Source organism: Rhinatrema bivittatum, chromosome 10 (genome assembly GCF_901001135.1).
Source record: "Rhinatrema bivittatum chromosome 10, aRhiBiv1.1, whole genome shotgun sequence".
Taxonomy (NCBI): Eukaryota; Metazoa; Chordata; class Amphibia; order Gymnophiona; family Rhinatrematidae; genus Rhinatrema; species Rhinatrema bivittatum.
The window spans coordinates 89,597,638-89,615,923 of record NC_042624.1 but is presented as its reverse complement, the minus strand read 5'-3'; the positions used below and the strand labels follow the sequence as shown (position 1 = coordinate 89,615,923).

At 38.5% G+C, this 18,286-nt stretch overlaps 1 protein-coding gene and 1 long non-coding RNA gene across 3 annotated transcripts in view; both read left to right on the top strand.

Annotated features, from left to right (window-relative positions):
- LOC115099953 overlaps positions 1-3,532 on the top strand; it is a 403,601-nt gene extending 400,069 nt beyond the window's left edge. For both annotated transcript variants that reach the window (XR_003858922.1, XR_003858921.1), the window contains one exon: positions 3,375-3,532. This is a non-coding gene — a long non-coding RNA (uncharacterized LOC115099953). The remainder of the gene's footprint in view (positions 1-3,374) is intronic.
- Positions 3,533-5,187: 1,655 nt separating this feature from the next.
- ADGRL2 (adhesion G protein-coupled receptor L2) overlaps positions 5,188-18,286 on the top strand; it is a 579,402-nt gene continuing 566,303 nt past the window's right edge. The window contains exon 1 of the mRNA XM_029618001.1: positions 5,188-5,272. The gene's annotated coding sequence lies outside the window, so the exon portion shown is untranslated. The remainder of the gene's footprint in view (positions 5,273-18,286) is intronic.

Sequence of the window (18,286 nt, the reverse complement as noted above, 5' to 3'; positions counted from 1 at the left end):
TGCACTGCCACACAAAAATCCTATTAATCCAATGGAACAAACTAATATAACATTCCCCCCGCCAACGCTCTTGCCTAACTGGTTAAGCTACCGCAACAACCCTAATGTTGAAAATAATCATAAACATATAACTTAACTAAGGTAAGAACATCTTTTAAGCAAGTAAGAGTTAAGGAAAAGAGAAGCACACAATATATCATAATCCAGCATAACAAAATTTTTTCATAAATACATTGATCTAATAGTATCTAAAAGTACACTAACCTACTAATAGACTCAGCATAAAATCTCAGGAAAGGCCAGAAGAACCTGTATTAGGTTTATCCTACAAAAATGCCACCATATGATCTGGATTTCCAAATATATAAGTATTCCCTTGATATATAATTAAATACTTGCAAGGGAATTTGAAAAGGAACTCTGTCCCCAAGGAAATAATCCCCTGTCTCAAACCTAAAAATGTATGAGACCAATATTCAGAAATATCTGCTAAGTAATGGGGGGGATTTTCAAAGCCCGGCACACGCATGGCAGATACATGCGTGGCCGGGCCGTGCAAGTGCCGAGCACATTTTCATAGCGGCCTGGCCACTTGCGTATATGCCGGTATGCGAAGAAGTGCTGGGTTGTGAAAAAAGGGTAGGCTGGGAGTGGAGTTTGGGCCAGTGGGGGCGGGTCGGAATACCGCAAAATGGCACTGCTCCAGTGAAGCACGCGCCAGCAGCCGGCCAGCACACGCAACTTACTTCTGCCCAAAGGAGCAGGTAAGTTTTGAAACAAAAAACAATAGGGTGGGTTTAGGGGTGGCGTGTCCATCTGCGCGCGCCAGGAACCACTTGCTCATGGACGCCTGTGAGGGCCTTTAAAAATTTACACATAAGTTAGCTGGATAAGATTTATCTGGCAAATTTTCAAGGGATATCCTATTAACCTAACCAGCTAACTTTGCTCCTCTTGAGAATGGCTATTGCCCACCCCCAGGAATGCCTCCAACTTAACTGACTATATTCTAGCCAGATAACTCCTTATCCATTTAGTATATAGCCAGTTAAGATTTTAAAATAGCAGCCACTTAGATGAATAACTTTTTAGTTATCCATCTAATTGGCTTTTGAATATCTACCCCTTTGCTTTCATTATCACTGCTCTGGACTAAAGATATTTTCTAGGTCTGGGTGGAAGACTACAGAGGGATTAAAACCTTTTGCACTGCCCTAGGACACATGGGAAACAGAGAAAATGCTTGGGGGTTGGATCATAAAGGCATCCAGGGGTCCCTAAATGGTCAAGGGAGGCACAGAAAAAGAGAACTCCACACTCTAGCCTTTCTCTTTCCTATAACAAGATTGTTCAAGAGATATGAAAAACCTTAGAGGAAAAGTAGGAGAAAAAAACAAGACTCGGGATCATCGAGGCCACCAGCTTACCGGCATCTGCCTTGATTAACCAGTTTGAATACTCCTAAATGCTGCCACTTTTATGCAGTCCTGATCTGTGTGACCTTGTGCAATCCATGCTAACCAAACTAGAATGAAGGCCTGGCTAGTACGGACTGCGGAGGACCTGTTGTGGGCAAGCGAGTGAGTTCGAACATCAGGGCTTTCTGCTCCCTCTTTCACGCCAGACTTTTCTACCACCTCCTCCCCCCATGTCAAGCACTCTTCTAGTCACCCTACATCTCCCCAACCCCTAAACCAGGCACTTGCTGAGTTATGCTAGACCTCCTCCACATGCCTGCACTTCGGAATCAGGCAACCTAATTTACTCCAAACTCCCCAACACCCTCAGGTCAAGCATGTTTGGATCAAATTACAAATCCGCAAAGTCACTATTCAGTTGAGGACAGGCAAAACAGCAGGAGCAAACAGGGCCATGGTTCACCTTATGGAGAGGGTGAGCAAGTGGGTAGGACTGGAGTGATTGGAAGATGTGAGTAAGAATTTGAATGACTGGAGGTTGCTTTACTTAAGGGGGCTGGGACCTGGTGATTCTCAAGGGGGTGCTTGCACAAGAATGGAGGGACTGGATTGCTTAATTTGGAGATATGATTAATTTGGGGCGTGGGGGATTTTCAGTAACTTGGATAGATCCAGTACACTTCCTACCTCAACAAATCAACAGCTAGTACACCAACATGCTAGTTTTTAACTAAATCCTCAAAGGTATAGTTAAATTATCTCAGTCACACAGCCAAAATAAATGTAATGCACCTTAGTAAAAATGGTGGTAATGAGTTCTAAGCTCATTACCAGATTTGTGTATATTTAAACTGATGGCTGCTTTAAAATATAATTATTTGTGTTATTTTTAAGATGATTACATTAGGGGTACTTGTGCAGATTTTGCAGCATTAGTAAATGTGCATAACAGAATGTGCACATTAAATACATTTTAACACATATTAATGCAGGCCTTGGCCATATCATTCTTTAGTGGCCAGACCCCTAAGTCTTTGAAAATTAATCCCATATTTTGTCCATACTGTAACTCCATATATATATATATATTTATATTTATACTGGTAACAAAAACCGACAGTGACAAAAAATATGTATATAAAGACAAGTAGTTTTTAAGTGACAAACACAATCAATAAACCTACTGTTCCAAAAACATTTTTTAAAATAATATACTTAGAGGCAATATGTGGAAAAACCTCAAAATCAGCAAATAAATGCTGGAAAAAATACAAAATGAAATGAAAATAAAATAAAATAAAAAATGGGGAAAAAAGCCTGATCATAACTTACTACCGACAGATAGCAAGCAAGACTTTCAGGTCTGTCACACTTAGTGCCAATGGGCCTCAAATAATTGTAATCAATTCTGGCAGAAAAAACACCCTTATCCATGTTGAAAATAATCTCGTAGACGTATATGAAAAAAATATTATTTATATACATGCCTTATTACTGTTCAGCCTTGTGTCAACAAATAAGCATAGCCAATATTAAAAGAAAGTTTGAAATGTGCCTTGTTACAGTTCAGCATTGTATAAACAAATAAGTATAAGAAAGAAGATCTTCGTTTCACCATCAAATATGGCTTCCTCAAGGGAATTAAAGGATAACAACTAGATACTGAAAAGCAAAGCACACTTGTAAATGGTTTATCCTGGAAATATGAGTTGGATACGGGTTACGGAATTGGGTGTATACTTACACATGGCTATGTACATACACATGAAAAAATATACATACTAAAAGAAAGCATTTAAAACAAATATGTTTGAATTAGAAATAAGGTAAGCACTGGAATTCCTAATGATTGAAATATTTTTATTTTGAACAGAATTGTTATAGCATGGATATATTCCCTTTTTACTTACACGGGTTTTATTTTTTTTTTTATTTCTCTAACATTTTATTTCACAGACTTTACTTTATGAAGTTGGCATGTGATGCTTCAACAATATACTATGGAAAGTTATCAAGAACCTCTTAATGTAAAAGCAATGGCCTTGCTTGTTAATGCCAAGAACACTTTACCAAAAACATTTATTCTCTCTCCGTCTCTAACTGCTACCGAGGAAACGAAGGCAAGTACCTCACTCAAGTGCATTTCTTTGTTTTTCTATAGGGAGTTTATTTTGTAGTAATGAAGAATCACTATGTTTCAGTAAGTCTGGGAATGCTCATTTTCTGCCAGGGAATAAAAGTTTCAGACTAATTTGAGAACAAAATAAAATGAATCAAAAATACCACAAAAGAACAGGTCATCTTTGAAAGGAATTTCAGAATTATTCTATTAATATTTATTTATTTGTTTGTTTGTTTAGTTTTATATACCGTCATTCGGTTCAGCCATCATAACGGTTTACAAAAATCAAACAGAGAATAAACCATTAAAAACATTGATGCATAAATTAATAGTGGAAAAGAAGAAGGGATCGGGGAGAGGTTGGTGGTGAAAAAGGGAGCATAAGGAAAAGAAGGGAAAAGGATAGTGGTAACAGTATTTGTAAAAGTACAGTATTTACATGAGTTGTTTATATATTGGTATATAAACACTAATTTATAAGGGGACTGTCAAAAAATTTGCATTTGATCTGGCAGGTACTACACCTGGCAAAAAACTGCGGGACAAAATTTTCCAGGATCATTTCCATTGGATTCATGATTGTGAACTAAAAATAACTACATTGTGGGATAGATATGAATCACAATCCCATATCACAACAGTACATAATTACCATGAATCTTGATCCACTAAGATCTGAAAGTGAATAGCTATGCAAACTGCTTAAAATATTTTCTAACCATAAGTTATTATCCAAAAAATATTTTTCAGGTAAATAAAGAGTTGTCAGTTCTGTACAGTGAATACTTCATAAGGGATTCATTTATGGTTGAAAGCTGAATAAAAGCAGTAAATTAAGAACAGAGTTAAGCAAAAAAGAAGCTATAATCCACTGCAGATTTCCTTGGTGAATGAAGTATTGTTCTGTGGATTTATCCTCCTTGCTTGTACAGTTAACAAGTCACATCTGTGGTCAAAGTGCTGTCTGTGCACATAGACCAGCTGAGCTCAATAACCCTGAGGTGGTAAGCAGAGGCTGGTTTACTGTATATTGATAAAGTGTAAACTAAACTTACCAGCTATTTCACTGAGACTTGCTGTTAAAGATGCAGAATTGAGCTGGAAACCAAGCACTTCCTAACCAGAGAGAGAAGGGGGCTGAAAGGACAATCAGAAGCTAGAAGCATTGTATTAGTATTTGTGCAGATTTTGACTTAACAGTGAAATGGTAGACCTTGTTTGAGGGCCCATAACTTGGACTAGAAATGTGCTTAACTCATAGTAGTATAGTTCCACTTGTCAGCAACTCTAATGTCCATGCCATAATGGATGCAAGCTGTACGAGCTACAGTGTTTGTTAAAAGGAAGGTCATTGCCATAAATATGCATATACCACAATATAAATAGTTTATAGTAATGTAAACTACCACACATTGTCTAAATCAGTATTGTTAGTTTTTCTGTATTGTTTGTCGCCAATACATAAAATTAATGAGCATAGATGGAATGGAAACTTGACAATGAAACCATTTATTCTTACTGCTGTTTACTCAACTTTGTGCTTACAAGTCAAATAGCTGACTTGCTTTGTCTGGAGTGAATAGAGCGATGTTCTGTATCACTTATGTCTTCTTCCCTATTTCCTTGTTTGTTTTAGAACTAAATCCTACCAAGGAACGTTAATTTTAGATTTACTTCTGAAGGACTACATGTGTCATAGAATCTTAGATTCTTCTCTGAAACTTCAAAACATGTAAGTTTATGTACTGTTCAGTTTTAGCACTAAAACCATTCTTAATTATAAGCAATGTTTTTCATCCTGAATAGAACTTTATATAGTATCTCTCTCTCTCTCTCGCTCTCTCCCTCTCTCTCTATATATATGTATACTGTAGATGTAGATACTGACTACCTACAGATAAGTCTAAATGTAGAAAATGTTTATTGCTTGAAAAAAAAGTGGAAGAAATAAGCCCTTGGCAATTAGAGGCTGATGTATTAAAATGTAAATTTTTCATGTAAAGTTTTTTTGCATGAAAATGTTTTAAAACACTAAATAATGAACAAAATAAAACTGCAAAAGTGAGGGTGTTTTGCATAGAGGTTTTTGTGAAAACACCTTTTGTACACAAATTTCACAGAAATGCACTTTGCTGAAATAAATTTCAACATAATCTACTACAAGTGAAAAATTATTCCAATGGCACATTAATGAGATGCTGCAATGTAAGATCACGCAAAGCAGTTCATTAATGTGCCATTTTTCAAAACCAGACATGCAAAGAGGCTTCACAAGCCCATTTCCCGCCCCCCCAAAAAAAAAAAATTATACCCCAAAAGATTTTTTCTAGCTGGGCCTAGGAAGCAGCAGTTTGCATGAAACGCCACAGAGATTTAAAGGGGCTCTTGTGGCCTGTGTGAGAGCCTCCCATTCCCTCATGCAAGTATCATTAAAAGTCCCTGGTGGCCTTAGTGGACCCCCCACTCACACCCTCATGCCCCTCGCAGGCCAAAAATGCCAAACATAAGAATTGCCATGCTGGGTCAGGCCAAGGTCCATTGTACCCAGAATCCTGTCTCTAACACTGGCCAGTCCAAGTCACAAGTACCTGACAGATTCCATAAAGTAGAGCTATCTGACTTATCTTTCTTTAAAGTTGCTACACCCATATAACCCCTCTTCTGAAATCACTGCATTGGCTCCCGCATACAATTCAAGCTCTTCTTACTCACCTACAAGTGCCTTCACTCCACAGCTCCTCACTACTTCTCCTCTCTTATCTCTCTCTCTACACCCCTTCTTGTGCACTCTTCTCATCTATGCCCTTCTCCTCTACCGCCAATTCTTGACTCCATGCTTTCTGCCAGGCTACACCATGAATAGACTTCCTGAGCTGGTGCATCATCTCCCTCTCTCCCCTTGTTTAAATCCCATCTAGAAATCCACTTTTATGAGACTGCTTTTAAATCTTAAGCCTGATTGTCTGCCTTCAGCCTCAGTTTTATCCATTGTCTTGCAATTGGTAACTCCCCAAGTCTCTTGACTTGTATGTTTGTCTTGATTAGATTGTAAACTGCATTGAGCAGGGAATCTCTCTTATATGTTATTTGTACAGTGCTGCATATGCAAAGTAGTGCTCTAGAAATGTTAAGTAGTAGTAATAGTAGTAGTAAACCTAATTCTTGTTACTCACTTCCAAGGATAGCAATAGCTTTCTTTAGTCTACCTGGCCAATAATGTGGTATGGACTTTTCCTCCAGGAACATGTCCAAACCTCTTTTAAACCTTGCTATGCTAGTTGCCTTGATCACATCCTCTGAGTGAAAAAGTATGTTTTGTTTTGAATCTGCTGCCCTTTATTTACTCATTCGACCCACTCATGATTTTAGAAACTTCCATCATGTCCCCTCTCAGCCATTTCTTTTCTAAGCTGAAAAGCCCTAGCCTGCGTAGCTTCTCATCATAGGAGAGGTGTTCTATCCCCTTTATCATTTTCTGTCACCCTCCTCTGAATCTTTTCTAGTTCCTCTATGTTTTTCTTGCGAGGGGGCAACTGAACTGCACACAATACTCAAGGTTGTACCATGGCTTAATACAGAGAAAATATATTTTCTATTTTATTCTCCATTCCTTTTTGGATAACTTCTAACATTATATTTGCTTTTTGATTGCCAACATGCACTGAGCAGAGGATTTGAACAGATTGTCCACAAGGAATATGAGGTCCTTTTCCTGGATAGTGACTCCCAATCCATAACCCAGCATCATGTACATGTAGCTGGGATTATTTTTCCCTATGTGCATCACTTTGCACTCTTCCATATTAAATTATATCTGCCATTCAGTTGCCCATTCTCCTAGTCTCACAAGGTCCTTCTATAGTTCCTTGCAATCCTCTGCTCTTTTAATAACTTTGAATAATTTTGTGTCATCTGCAAATTTCATCACTTCACTAATTGTTACCTTTTCCAGATCATTAATAACTAAATTTAACAACAAAGGTCCCAGTACTGATCCCTGTGGTACTCCACTAACAACTTTTCTCCATTTGGAAAAATGACAATTTAGTCCTACCCTCTATTTCTGGCCTTTTAGTGAATTATTAATTCACAATAGAATATTGCCTCCTATCCCATGACTTTGTAATTTCCTGAGGAATCTCTCATGGGGGACTTTGTAAATGCCTTCTGAAAATCCAAGTGCACTATATCAATTGGCTCACCTTTATCTACATGTTTATTTATACCTTCAAAAAATTCTAACAGATTGTTAAAACAAGACTTTGCCCTTATTAAAATCATGTTGACTTTTCCCCATTAAGTCATGTCTAGCTATATGGCCAGTGATGTTGTTTTAAAGAATGGCTTCTACCATTTTCCCAAGCTTACCAGTCTATAGTTTCCTGGATCACCCCGGAGCCTTTTTTTAAAATCATAGTCACAATGGACACCTTCCAGACTTCAGGAATCATGGTTGTTTTAAATGGTAGGATACTAGCAATTGATTAACAATTTAATGTTTTAGTTCTTTTAGAACTCTGGGGTGGATGCCATCTGGTCCTGGTGATTTGTTATTATTAGTTTGTCAAGCTGATCTATTACTTCCTCCATTTTCACAGATATTTGCTTTAGTTACTCAGAATCTCCACCATTAAAAAATATTTCTAGGATAGGTATGTTGCTAACAACTTCCTCCATAAAGACTGAGGCAAAGAATTTAGGCCTGGATTCTCTGAGGTTGCAGACATTAGAGAATCCGGTGGTAATGGGGGGCAAAGCGGGGGACAGTCCTGCAATAGCCGACAGTGATCACACCTCCGCGGTGCGATGCTGCCGGCTTTCGTGCCGAATAACTACACCATAAAAGGTGTAGTTATTCAGAGCGAAACTGGCGGCGATAAGGAATATTACCTTTTGCTGCCAGCGATGTATCCGCAGCATCGGCCCCCAGTGCTGCCCCGACTCCTCCCTGAGCTAGCTATCGCATGCGAAAAGTCCCTTTTCGCGTGTGATAGCGTTAGAGAATGACCCCCCTTAGTCAGTTTTTCTGCTATTTCTTTGCCCTCCCTGAGCACCCATTTTGCCCCTCAGTTATCTAGCAGCTTAAATGAGTCCCTCACAGGCTTCAAATGTAGTTGGAAAATGTAGTTTTTGCCCCATTGGCAAGCTTTTTCTCAAAGTCTCTCTTGGCCTATCAAACTACTGTTTTACATCTAACTTGTCAGTGTTTATGCTCTTGCCTATTTTCTTCATTTGGGTCTGTTTTCCATTCTTTGAACTATGCCCTTTTAACTTTAACTGCCTCCTTTAGTCTTTTTTCAACCTTTTTCAATTCAAGGAATACAAAACCATGGAAATCCCCATTTAGGTGTCTCCCATGAACCCAGAAACGTATCTAATGGCTGTGAAAGTATTATGGGGTAGGAATGATCCCTGCTAGCTCCTGCCCTGCCTGTGCCTGGTCTCCAAATGGTGCTGGCTGACTGCAGAAGCTCATTTGCATGTGTGAAAGGAGCTTCTGCAGCCAGCAGTTGCCATTTTGGAACCGGGCACAGAAGGGGCAGGAGCAAGTAGGGATCACTCCTGCCCTGGAAGACCCCCCACAAATATTGTTTAAACTTTGGTGGGTTAAGGAGGGAAGGGCAACCCCCTACTTGCTGTATTCTATGATTTAGGGCACATGGGGGTGAGGGTGAGAGAAGTCATTAAAGCCAACAGGAACTTTTAATGACACTTGAAGAGAAGAGGAACATCACAAAGGCCAAAGTCAGCTTTAAGTTCCCAAGATAGTTTGTGCCATATTTGCCCATTATCAGCTAGGTCCTTAGCCATGGCAATGCATGAAAGAGGTCTCACATAAATTTGCTAATGTTAATGAGCTCTGAGCTCATTAACATCTGTAGCAAAATTCCAAATAAAATGGCCACTAACCAGAGGTAATTACCACAGGTTAGTACACTGGTCTCAAAGTGATTTTTTTCTAAATTGAAAACAGCCCACCTAGGTACAGTCTACAGGTTCAAGCCTTGTACCTAATTTTCAAAGGCAAACTATGCACCTAGTTTCCTTAGAAAATTGCCCATTGGTATTAGGCACTCATGGACTTTGCACCTGCTTTATCCACAGGCAGATTTTTGTTGGCAAACAATATCCATTGATTTGGAAATCAGTCTAAATGCTGTTTTCAAATCTTACTCAAAACACTCCCCTGGGGATACCTTTACTCAACCAAGCTAAAAATATTAAAGTATGGAACCCTGTATTTACTTTTAAATGGACTAAGTAAGGTCAATTTTCTGGCAGCCAATTTACCTATGTAAATCTCTCCTAATGGCATGAAAAGAACATGATTAAGCTTATTTTATTTTTTTGGAGTATGCAATGACCTCTACAATTTAAGATCAGGGCAGCAAAGTTGAAGAATTTAAAGTGTCTAGGAACTTTCTGCAATTCAATTTATGATAAATTGGTTCTCCACTTTTTTCCTAGCAGATTGTTAAACCTCATCAGATTGTGTAAACTTTAGGTGGATATAAATGATATTGTCACCTGCTGAAGAAGTGGTTGGTAGAATTCAAGGACTCATAAAAGTAGCAAACTAGAGTATATGGAGCAGCCATACATGCACACACTAACATTAACTTTAATCCTAAAGCATAAGGTATGCAATATATCTAATCCCATCTTTGCTGAAATCTTCATAAATCCCCTGGTTTCTTAGAAGCATCACTGATGAGTCATTTTTATTTGTGCTTTCTTGCACTCAGTAATATTTTTTGTAGCTGTATTAATAAATCACAAACAGGCTGATACAGTAATGTCCGAACGCCCGCTCTCCCGGCACACGTACCAGCCACTCGCCGGTGCACGCGATGCAGTATTTAAATTAGGTCCGGCGGTAGATCCGGGCAAAAGGAGGTGCTAGGGACACTAGTGCATCCCTAGCACCTCCTTTTTGACAGGAGCGGCGGCTGTCAGCGGGTTTGACAGCCGACGCTCAATTTTGCCGGCATCGGTTCTCGAGCCCGCTGACAGCCACGGGCTCGGAAACCAGACACCGGCAAAATTGAGCGTCCGGTTTTCGGCCCGACAGCCGCGGGCCGAATTCAAATTTTTTTTTAACTTTTTTTACTCTTCGGGACCTCCGACTTAATATCGCCATGATATTAAGTCGGAGGGTGCACAGAAAAACAGTTTTTACTGCTTTTCTGTGCACTTTCCCAGTGCCGGAAGAAATTAGCGCCAACCTTTGGGTCGGCGCTAATTTCTGATAGTAAAATGTGCGACTTGGCTGCACATTTTACTTACTGTATCCCGCGCGCATACCTAATAGGGCCCTCAACATGCATTTGCATGTTGAGGGCCCTATTAGGTGCCACGGGTTGGACGCGTGTTTTCCTCCCCTTACTGAATAAGGGGTAAGGGAAAATGTGCGTCCAAGAGCAGGCTAACAGTGCGCTACGTTGGAGCGCACTGTACTGTATCGGCCTGTTTACCAGAGTATGTGACTTGATACTCTTCTGTACACAGGAAGTAGTTTTTCTGAAATGGCATGAACAGCATAGAAAATCACATGATCTATCGTGCACTAATAAATTAGTTCCAAAACTGCAATATTACTTTTTCCAATCATAGTTAAAAAAAAACAAAACATTTTATTCCATGGTCATCTTCTTGCTGAAATGTCTGCATAAACATTTCTTAGGAAAGTCATTAACACTAATAGGTTATTTAGTGTTTTGCAAGATGCTCTAGTTTTATGAAATGGTTTTATAAATGACCTTGTATGATGTAAACTGCAGATGAAGGATTTTTTTTTTTTTTTTACTTTCACTTTCAAGGATTTGAATTTTTTTTTTAATTTTTTTTTTATAAAAGGTGAGAGGAGAGGGAAGAGAGGCAGTGCAACTTTCCCAAAAGGGGTTTATTAAATCTAGTCGGTAATTTGGTGTTCTGCAGCATATTGCATTTTCTGAAAAGGTTATAGATTCACTCACTGTAGCACATCAAAAATGTAAAGGTGAAATTCTCTTAGTTGCAAGTTCTGGGAAACAATCATATAAAGGTCAGTAATGCTCAGCAAAGAACACTTGTTTAATAAGTAACTCATTTTGGGAAATGCTGCATTTTTTAAAGGTTATAGAATAGACTAGGATAACTCGCGCCTGTCCTAATCCTTGTATGAAGATTGGCTGTCATGGACACTTAAAAAAAAAACAAACACCTTTTTATAATGTTTTGCATTCAAAAAGTCAACGTATACATTGGGTTTAAATTGTTAACACAAGTAGTGTTTGTGTAAAATAAAATTGCATCCAGCTGACTTGTCCATCTGCACTTTTGAAGTTGAAGAAACTATTGTCCAGGAAGCAAATTCAGTTGGCATGTTGATTATGCTGGGTTTCTCCTTGCTTATCTGATGTTTCAGAGGCAGTAGGGGAGTCAATGGTTGCATGATTTCTCACTGTAGATGGGGGTGTCATTTTGTGTACAAACAGCTGTCTTGATAGAAAATCCTAGTCAGCTGTGTAAATGAAAAACTATTGATTTTTTTTTCTCCCAAAAATAAAACCAGGTTTGTTGATGAAATGGATTATAGATCTGATATGTAGACAAATGAGAAGTAACAATATTAGTGATAAATGTGAAAGTCCATCCGAACTCAAAGGATTTTTAGAGGTCTGCAAAAAAGTGATGATGGTTTAATAAGATTCTCAGTTAATTAAAAGACCATTGCCTTGAGGGGATCAGTGTGTAACAGAAAAGTCTTTGGACCTTTGCTATTTTATTGTACTCTCTCAGCATGCCATTTCAAACTGCTATAATATTCTCATGGCTGGACTTCTTGTTCACTTACGCAAGAAAATGCTTTTAGAAAGCATGGTAAAGCCGCCAAAACCAGATTTTGCTAGACCATTATCAGATACCCAAATTGCAGACTTGTGAGAAGGCTTTGGTGTATTGTGAATATAATAAGTAATAGTGATTCATATAATGTCATATTGGAGAAAGGCAATTTGTATTTGTTTGGAGCACCATGCCTGCTTTAAATAACTTTATTTTCCAAAACACAAAATTATCTATTATTTAACTGAATGTTACACATTTACCCAAGTTTCATTCCAGTATCAACTATAGAAAAAAAAAAGCTATCCATATATTCATAGAGAATTATAATTTAATGTAGAAATATGTGCTGGAAATTTATCATGAGAAAATGCCTCTCTAAAATAAAGTCATCCTTCTAATTTGTCTTACTTTTTAAAGAGGACAAAATGTATTTCCTGAGCAATTTTGCACAGTCAAGATATTAATACTTTGGAGTTTAATTGTATCCTGTGTTTAAATACACTGTGGGTGAAACCCTAGACCTTTGCTTAATTGCTGTGAGAAAATAGCCTGATTTCTCTGAGATTAGGCACACGCTTATGTATACTTTGACCCTAGAGTGCCTCTCTCAGAATTAATCTTCTAAGGTGCTGGGATTTGCTTTTGTATGTGCAGCATGGTCATTCATGACAAGCAGTGTCTAATAAACTAACTTCACCCTTCAGACCTCTCTTTTACCACCAGTTTTTTTTTTCTTCAGCTATGTATTTCATACAACTCTCCTCTTTGTAGTTATTTATTAACAAATAGTCATTAACAGCAGACTTTGAGAAATACTGTGAATGTGTCTGTAAGAATATACATACAGACACACACATATAATAAAGAACACACACAGACACACACACACACACACATATATATATATATATATATATATATATATATATATATATATATATATAAAACAGAATTTAATTTAATCACATTCTAAACTTGGATGAATAGGAAGTTTCTCTTTTAAATGATGTACCAGAAAACATAACTTCATGGTATCAAGCAATCAAAAAAGTACATACCAATAGAAAATAACAAATATATGTGGATTTACTTAAATCCTCCCATCCCTACCCCTATGTCTCCCTTATGTAACAGAAGATTTCTCTGAGCTTTTAACAACTCCCTTTGCCCATCAGCTGCATCAGGAATGTTTCTAACAAAGGTGACAAGACGTTCTGGCTTTTTAAAATGTTTATATTAATCAAAGTTAGGGCTGTTTATCTTTTTGTGGCAGAGGCCTCTCGTTAGAAATGAAACACTTTCACTTAACTAAACAAAACGTGTTAAAATGGATGACTTTATAAACGTCAACAAAGCAGGGGTGGCAGCAAGAGAGGCTGAAGCAGGCAGACATAAAGGAGGCTTTCAGCCGAGGAGTCGGGATTGTAAGTGCGTGCTGTTTTCTTTCTCCTGATTTGCTTTCTGGAACAGTGTTCTCCTTTCTTTGATCTGCTTCTAAACAGTGACTGCAATGACTCTGATATACCACCTTCGATTTGTATGATTTATACAGCTAAGCCATATGTTTCATTTCAGGGCCTTATGGGCATTTCATTGTTTTCATTATGAGATGTCTGATTGAAGAAACAGTTCTTGACATTAGAAGCATGTCTTTATTAATAAAGATGAGGATAAATGATATATATATATATATATATATATATTATATATATATAATTATAGACACATGCATACCAACAGAGACATTTTTTCCATGTAATATTGCAGGACTTGTATTTGAACAAGTTGTACAGACCAGGCGTTATTTGACTGTCTTCTGCCATTTAGCGATAATGTTGAAAATATGTGAGCAAAAAGAATCAAATGAAAGCAGTTTTTGTGGCAAATGTTCAAGCTGTTGTTAAGGCAACAAGCTTTGGTTGGCTGATATTGAACTACGTAGTCTAGACTTGCATAAGGGAAGTGCAGTCTTCATTAAACAAGGCTTTTAACAGCAAGTCAAGCTTGATTAAAATCATATACAGATGAGATCATTTCTTAGCAGGCCCTTTGTAGTTTCGCACATTCCTCCTAACTCTGTAGGTTTATTAATACATGGAGACATCTGGTCTGCTACTTAAGATCCTATTGTTATTTGCAAGCCTTACCAGAAATCAAAAGACAATAGTATATGTTATGATATTTAAAAACAAAAAAAAATGTACCCATTTATAAATGTAAGATACTCGTGTCTGAAAGTAAGGAGATAGGAGTAATAAATATAATGGACTATAATCAGATCCTGCTGTTACTGTATATGTAGTATCTAAATATCAAATATTTGGAAACTTCCAAAAAATAACAGGACCCATGCCTTGAAAAATGCAAAATTGTATAGAGTGAGTCATAACGCAATTGTCTGATGAGGCTGCTTTATTACTTCGACTAAACAAACTACTACAAATTAGGTGGTTCATTCACTAAACTGCGTTAGGTCATTTATGAAGTGATAAACACTTTTTATCATGCAGTAAATGGCCTAATATGGGGATAATGTGAGATATTTGAAACACCCCAAATTATTTCAGCCCTGTGCATATTTAAATGAGATGATTAACATGCAAATCAGCTCGTTACTAACCAAAACCATGCAAATCAAATTATGCAGCTTGCTGAAAGAATCACAAACCTCACCTCACCATAGCTACAACTCAAGAGTTGTAGCTAACTTCCCCCGGAGCATTGTGACATTAACACAAGTCCCGATGTTTCTGGGGACATGGCTTAAAAAGTCCATTGGCCCCCGAATCAATCCCTGCCAAAAGTTGCAAAAACCTTAGAGGTCTGCGGGCGGAAACCCCCCCCCCCCCCCTTCATTCCACCTCCCTGGAGATGGCCTTTTGTAGCAATTTAAAAAAATAAATGGTTTAAATCAGTGCCAGGCCCCACCCCAACCCCTCACCTGTCCCCTTCATTATAAAAACATGGCTCCCCCAAGGCTCGATTCCCCCATCATACAGAACCCCCAACCTCACAAGTCTATCTCTGGTGGAGTAGTGGAGGCCCAGAGCACCCCCTAAGCTGCAGGCCCAGTGGTGGCCATTTTTCAAAATGGCGTCTCCTGGTTTGTGCCCTGTCATGTGATTTTTCCCTCAGGGGAAAAATACCATGGCTCTGTGAATGAGCCCCTACATGTGTTGAGCTAAGCTTAGGAGTGAAGCTCATGGCAATGCATTAGAACAGACACAATAAAATTCATTTCCCTTGATTGCCTTCTTTTCCAACAAAAAAAAAAATGACTATTAACAGCCGCTAGAGAATGCTATCTCAATATTGCTTCAGTATACTGACATTGTTTGTCATTCCAAACTTTTTGGCCCTAAGGCGAATACTGAGACCTCCTTGCACAGGACATTCCTCACCCTTTGTGCATTTTAGAAGCAGATTTCAAAGGGATTTCCATAAATGTGGTTTTTAATGCAGGAAACACCTCTTGCTCATTGTCCCCTCCCCCATACAGCGCATGGAAAAGGATGGGGCTGGGGCAGTGCAGGGGTGGGGGTTTGACCCAATAAAGCATGCATAGGGATTTCATTTTGAAATTCATAAGCTTTCTTTGCCCAGCAGCATACCTTTTACCTAACAAATACACAAGATAGGGAATTCCCACTGTGGGAGTCTCCTTTTGAAGATTAGCTTGCAAGCCAATGGGTAAGCTCCTAAGGGCATATTAAAATTGCCCTCTCTGCATTTTACTTTATTTTCAAATTCTTTATGCAGTTTCCTAGCTTCTATGAATGTTGATGTGTTCGCCTTTTCTACTAAAGGCAGAGGAAACAATTTTTGGGTGCTAGCAAATCATGTAAATGGACAATTGACAAATCTAAAAGTGTGTGTGTGTGTGTGTGTGTGTGTGTGTGTGTGTGTGTGTGTGTGTGTGTGTGTGTGTGATGTAGTACCCTTATAATTATTTGCTTCTTTTAAAAGAAGAAAATGTTATAGACTACCATAACACAGCATTGTCCATATTTTCTTGTCATTTGATTGCACCTTTAGTGTAAAGCATGCTACATGTACGATAATACCCAGTAAAACTTAATGAAAAGAAGGTAGAATAACACACTTCCATAACAATCTGCAACAGTTACCAACTGTAAAAATATATTTGATTTGACTACCAAGGGCTTTGTTCACCAAGGTCTTCTCCCATAGTCACAGCATGGGAGAAAAGCCTTACAAAATCAAGCCCAAGGAATAGTAAACTGTTCTGGAACATCTACATCATTTTTGAATAGCTTAATTTTAATATTTTTTTTATTCAGTTCTCTACTAAAAAAAAATGTGAGCATTCAGTTTTACAGTGCTTCTGTTAGTCTTTGTTAATTTTATCACAAGTCCTCATCTCTGTATTCTGAAGGAATGTTTATTTATTTGGAGAGACCCTTTTCTATCTCCTCTAGATGTCCCTAGTCAAAGACCTGAGCATAGAGCGTAGGCGTGGAACAAACCATTTTCTCCAGCACCCCTGTGTTGTGGCTGTAGTGGTAGACTCCAGCTTGTTGAAAGGCAGGCTGCATCCTAGATCTGTGTGGCATTTTGAGTTGGTAGTTGGAGGTGCTTCTTTTCTGAGTTGGGTTTTCCCATATTTTTGGTGTGCTAGGCCCTACAGCTCTGTTTGCACCAAATGAAGGAGACCGTTACCTTGCTGGTACACAACCTGTCTGGTGAGGTACACAGCCTGTTTGAGTAAGAGATTTTTGGCTATGTTTTTTTGGAAGTTTTTCATGTGAAATTCCTAGTCCTTGGCTCGGGAAGGAATATCAAGGAAATCCTTGTCCTGGAAAGGCCAAGATTAGAGAAGCGACTGCTGACTCTATTGCACAACCTAGGGATAGACAGAGGTGACTCACTGCAGGAGAATCCCAGTTTTCTATTTTGTAAAGGTTTTGCCTTTCGGATTTGGGAGGAGGTTTTTGTTGCCACTCTTCCTTCCCAGAAGTGAAGAAGAAAAGAATCTTCCCCACTGGAGTAAGGAGCAAATTTACCATTTGGAAAGGAGAACAGTGAGAATGTTTTGTTCACCTGGAGATTTCCTATGGGAATTTTCACTCTGAGTAAATAAAAGTTGGGAAATTTGAGATTTGTAACTCGGGTATTCTTGAGAATGGAGTTTGGCCACACCTAGGACACCCCTAATGATCTGGGATTCTTGCTTTTCCATGTTATGTAGGGTGAGACATCTCAGGAATCCCAAATACTCAAGGGACACCTGTATATATAAAGATAAGGCTGGAGAACTGAAATAATAATTGGCAGTCTCAAAACCAAGTATGTATATTGCCAAATATTTATTATTGAAGATTTGCATCAGTAAAATTTGTTTTGGACCATGCAATCAGAGTGTCCAGACTGTTTATTTGGCAGTACTAGCCACTATCTATACACGCAAGAACAGAAACCCCAGGAGGAAAAAAAGAGAGTGAGAGACACCCCCTGCACCTTGGGGCACTGGAGATATATCCTTCTCTCCCCATCAGAAGGATCTGACCTCTGGGGCTGTAGGATGTTGAATGACCAGTGCTCTGGAACCTTGTGTGACCCCTGCCTTCCTAGCTAATGACCAGAAAAGGGGCTACATATTTATAGTCCACCTTTCGTGATACTTTAAAGTGGATTTCATTCAGGTACCACAGATATTTCCCTGTCCCCAGAGGGGTTACAATCTAAGACGATAACTTTTAAACAACTCCTCGTGGCCCTTTATACATGATCATATGCTTAGACAGAGATCTACTATTGCATTTTATAACCTGTGCGTATCTGATCCTCACAGATTATAAAATACAGATATGTCCAGCCTCCCAACATACACTTGTATGTTTCATTATGCACGAATATCAGCAATGCATTGTAGGTGCATACTTTTTCTACCTATTTT